Source organism: Sinohyriopsis cumingii, unplaced genomic scaffold, assembly GCF_028554795.1.
Source record: "Sinohyriopsis cumingii isolate HCF-2022 unplaced genomic scaffold, ASM2855479v2 utg003322l, whole genome shotgun sequence".
Lineage (NCBI taxonomy): Eukaryota > Metazoa > Mollusca > Bivalvia > Unionida > Unionidae > Sinohyriopsis > Sinohyriopsis cumingii.
In genome coordinates this window covers 315,161-320,981 of record NW_028316456.1, presented here as the reverse complement: position 1 = coordinate 320,981, position 5,821 = coordinate 315,161, and positions in this window count along the sequence as shown.

Sequence of the window (5,821 nt, the reverse complement as noted above, 5' to 3'; positions counted from 1 at the left end):
TATTTCATAGAGGACCACGACACTGCGGTACGGATGATGAAATAATTATTAAGAAAGGTCCCATTGTAGTAAAATATTTGAAATGTATTCAAAAATGGTCATAGCGAGCATATTCAAATATCATAAGTAGTTGATAATATCGGGGTATGAATGCGTGAACGTTGTTTAGTTTAAACCATATTTATTTGAGAAACTTTGTTAAATGCGATTACAAACATGATTTTTAAGAATTCAATATAAAAAATATTATTAGCATTGTCTCCCCAACAGTCAAAAAAAATTTATAACATCAGTGATTTTGATGCATGTACAAACGGTTATACAGAATAATTTGCATGAACGTACGTTCAAGGTATAACAATGAATAAGAATAAATTAATTGCGATTCAAAAGGTTCAGTTCAAATAATTAAATATCTTAGTAATCCTAATATGGTTGTGTACAATTAAAAATATTTGTATACTATTTTCTACATTTAAGGTAGGGGTGACAAATAATAATGTTTCAATCGTAAGAGCAAAGGGGATTGTGTATATGATTTGATCTCTAAGGATTGAATATTCGGAACAGTCTAGAAGAAAGTGATTTGCACTTTCAATTTCACCACAGGAGCAATTCATATTATTAGATCTGTGATTCGTATATAAATCGTAACTGAAGTTCCTGCAAATTGTTCTTAGCCTACTATGCATAACCTGAGACATTATGTATGAACAAGTTGTTTTTGTTTCGTATTTCAACGGGTAGCGAGTTCCGTATTTTAAATGTAGAAGGTAGAATGAATTATAGGACAGGGTCGTTCTACACACTCCAGTCGAAGATCATTTGAAGATCGAATGGAGCAGGTCTCGTTTTCATAGGTAAAAATTTAAAAGACTGTACTTTTGGAGTTTTCAAAGTATCGCATTTTGTAAAACAAAATAGTGAAAGATTACAGAAAGAGATGCCATCGGTGTTGTAATTACAACTTTCTTCAGAAGTTGTTTAGATTATTTTTGAAAACTCGTTCATGTTTTTCTAAATAAGACAGGAGTACAATGTACGGGAAAAGAACTTACTGAAATTTGAATTTGGCGTTTGTATAACTTCTCTCATATTAACAAAACTAATGATGTTTTTTAATATCTTTAAAATTTTAGAATAACGAAAGACAATCCAATACATTAAAATGTAAATGAAATGAAATTGATGCACTTTATAAATGTAAAAAACGATTAATCATATCAAGTAAAATTAAAAAATGGACTGATGCCCATAATAGTTGTGCCAAATAATCTTTAGTTTAGATTATCTTTATAAGCATCTGCTAGTGTATTTATTCCATCATTTAAAATATTTTCCAGTGGTGAAAAACAACTTTTATTGTTGTGTCAACGCATATGACAATTATTATATTACAAAGGTTTTTTTCATCTCCACTTTAAAAAAAATGACTTCTTTATAAAAAGTTCATTGTTCAAATTTTTTAACAATTGGTTGTGAAACACACTTTGATTGATCAAGTCATATTCAAGAATTATACGCGTATAAATTGTAAGTCTTAAACCATCAAATTCTTGTATAGGTTGGCCATTTCATTCATCTGTAAATTTTCCTACAACTTTTTTAAGGATTATCAAAAGGATACTCACTTGTATCAAAAAAGGATGCTTACTTCTATTAAATAAGGATCCTCGATTGTATCACGTAAGGATACTCACTTGTATTACGAAAGGATACTCACTTGTATCACGTAAAGATACTCACTTGTATATCGTAAGGATACTCACTTGTATCACATAAGGATACTCACTTGTATCAAAAAAAGATGCTTACTTGTATCAAATAAGAATACTCGTATCACGTAAAGATACTTACTTGTATAAAAAAGGATGCTTACTTGCATCAAATAAGGATACTCGTATCACGTAAGGATACTCACTTGTATCATAAAGATACTTGCTTGTAAAAAATAAGGATGCTCATTTGTACCATATAGCGTACTATCATTTTTCATATCGTCTTAGATGTTGTTCTTGTATTCTCCATCTATCAGTATCAGCAAATAATAATCAACATTGTTTCAATCACAAGTTTTTATAAGTCGTGCATGAGTAATTTTGTTGTTGTTGTTGTTGTTTTTGGGTTAAACGCCATTTCTCATCGCAAGAATGGCTATAAATGGCGACCAGGACAACTGGTGGAGGGAAACCCCGGTAAGAACAACAGACCCAATGGAAGATTCTGGCAAGGTTTCTCACATACCAGCATTGGCTGAGCACGAGGCTCGACCCCACGTGGACAGAGGTAAGATGGCAATGATCGTTAAAGGCAAGTGCCTTGGACACGCGGCCACCCAGGGCCCATGAGTAATATGAAAGATGCAATCTGGAATAGCCTGAATAAATAGGAATGTTTAACACTAATTGTGTTTTAACGCTGTGGATAGCCAACCACCGAATATATTTTCTTGTTTTAATTTCAGGTTTTGATACTAATCATCCGCTTTTAACAGTCTAATGAGCCCTATCTACTTCAACATTAACACCTTTTCTTAGGCTTTGGTTTATTTTACCTAATACTAAATGATTCATTAACCTGAGTAAATCTTTTTGTAACACATTTCTATCTTGATTCATAAAACTAATATTGAAAATCAAAGACAACCAGCGTTTTTCTTGATTAAATGGTATTGTTGTATGCATCTTTGTTACTTTCAGAGCCAAATCTAAAAATAACTGTAGATTGAGGCAGTGCACTGCATACCTTTTCTTGGTTCACTATAATAGGAACCCATTCGTCACAATTAATAAAGTTATGCGTGTCACGGAATTGTGTGTATTTAAAGTTTATACATTATATATGAACAAATATTCACTCGGGTTTCGTTACCGTGTACAAGTTGCCCGTGGGTGGCTTAATTTCGTCACCAAAGCCCCAATACCGCTGTTTATCATAAATTTCGCCATTCTAACTAAAGCTAGGAAGGAAGGAAATTATTTGTTATAAAAGCTGACATAAATGTTCTTTGAAATAATCAAGATGTTAGGTTTAAATGACTTTCATATATTCAGTTTAAAATCAGAGGTGTCACCCCTTAATACAGCCACTGAAGTCGCTCGTAAATCCGTTCTTTTTCGGGAAAGCTTCAAAAGTATTGATGTGAAACATTCGACAAATTCCGACAGTAGTCTGACTATACATCCCCGTTTGTTTGTACCCTCTGTCGATTTCAATAACGAAAAAATTTAATGTGGTTTGAAAGAAAATGCTCAGAACTAAGTCAACTGAATCATTAACCTGTGATCAGAATGGCACTAATACTGGCATCCCCTGCACCATTCATGCTTAACGGACTTTCCATATTAACACGGCGCCATACTGCGTACACTATAGGCTAGTTTATTTTGATCAGACAACATAATGACGTAGTTTATTCTATTCGGTAACTGCCGGAAATATTCCGTAAATTACATAACGTTGAGAGTTTGTAATTACATACCTTTGCACGCATGAACATAAAAATTAAACCGCTTGTTAAATCCACGTGAGAGGCAAATTTGTTGTTGTCATTCTTTTCCTTTGCTTGATTCAATATTGTAAATATCGGAGGCAGACGACATGTGTATGTACATCTGTAATTGCATGTTTGTCTTCCGTTAAGCATGAAACGCGCAGATGAATACAGTGTTAGGGCCAATCTACTCACAGTCAGGTTAGACATTATAAATCAGTGAATGAATTGACTAAGTTCCTTGCATTTTTTATCACATCAAAGGTTTCCATTATTGAAATCGGTAGGGGGTAAAAAGAAACGGGTTGGTATAGTCAGACTATAGTCTAATAACAACAATATTTGCACAAATTGATTAGAGAGGGTATACAAAGAGGTGACAGAATCTGAGAAGAAAGAGAAGAAAAAAAAAACAAACAAAAAAAAAAACGTGCATTAGATAAAAGTAAGACTCAGATGAATATTGGTGATCAGCTGTGGCGCTGAAATACTTTAAAGCGAACCTGGTGTGAAGACAATCCGACATGGTGTGATGTTGACTTCTTATGTTTACAACGGTGACGCCATCATTTCTTGTGTATCAGCTTTCGACCGAAATCTGATGAAAAATGTCTGTGTTTCTCAGTTCGAGGGAGTAATTGCACGACTTTCAATGTGATGAAACGTCGATGTTATCGTGTATTAACAGAACGAACTATGTTTAGGACCAATATCTTTCAAAATTCAGTATTATACAGATGATTTGGTATACTCGACGTTCTGCACATGACGGCGGCAAGAGGCTTTAACTGTCTCATAATACTGAGGTAAGATAAGCCAATGTTGCATGATCAAAGTGCTTGCAGTGAGAAACCCGATTACATAACTAAGGTACAATAAAGTCTGACTTTATTATCACAACACGAGATTTGTCTAGAAGCAGTCCACTTTACTGTGCCCAACCAAACTAGGTGTGGATGGTGTATTGTAAAAAACATATCCACCCATAACCTTTACGAATGGCTTCCTGAACAAAAAACAAAGAAAAAAAAAACGGGCTCTGTCCAACCAAACCAGGTATTGGTTAGTCGTTAAAAAATACGTGCACCAAAATCCTTTACGAGAGTAATCTTCAGTTGTAGCGTATGAACGAATGGTATAATATGTAACGAAGAAAATTTATTTTTCCGCATGCATAACCTATATCCTTGCAAATCGTACTGGACAGTGTCTTGTGTAGGCTACACGCTCTAGTCATTATATTTATAGCTGATATTTGTTGGGGAGTAGTAAAACTCTTTTGGAGTTTCACGTAATGCGCAGTGGCGTCACTAGAGTTGGTGTCACCCCCATGGACCTCGTTCCTGCATAAAAATTCAAACATTTTATAGACAGTCATGTGCGGTAACTCATGGTGTCACCCCCGAAGACCTACTTCCTGCACACAAATTAAATTTTGTTATAGACAGTCATTTTGGTGTCACCCCCTCAGATGCTGTAGCTCGTTGTGGTCTGGCCCCTCCCCCTCCCAGGCGACGCAACTGCTAATGCGAACGTTGCATTCGATGGTGGAGTTGGCTTGGAGGACGTTATTGGTTTTCTCGCAATGATGGATCAAAACTTTGGGACAGGCACGTCTGCAGGGAATAGGAAGGCTCTTGAGGGATTCTTCAGCAGAATGGCGGGAGGGTCATGCTTGGTGGCTCTATCGCTATTCCACAAGAGCTATTGGACGGGAAATGCGTCTTGATGGTCAGTTAGACGCCATGACATATAAGGGTTTGATATTTAAATCAATATTCATTATCACTATACCAGTGAAATCAATATTCAGTATCACCATGCGAGTGAAATCGATATTCAGTATCACTATACGAGTGAAATCAATATTCATTATCACTATACGAGTGAAATCAATTCGTTATCACTATACGAGTGAAATCAATAATTCAGTATCACTATATCGGTTAAATCAATATCAAATATCACTATACGAGTGAAATCAATATTTATTATCACTATACGACTGAAATCACTATTCATTATCACTATATGAGTCAAATCAATAATTCATTATTACTATAAGAGTGAAATCAATTTTCATTATAACTATACGAGCGAAATCAATATTTCAGTATCACTATACGAGTGAAATCAATAATTCTTTATCACTATAAGAGCGAAATCAATATCCATTATCCCTATACGAGTTAAATCAATATGCATTATCAATATACGAGTGAAATCAATAATTCATTTTCACTATACGAGTGAAATCAATAATTCTTTATCACAATACGAGTGAAATCAATATTCAGTATCACTATACGAGTGAAATCAATAATTCTT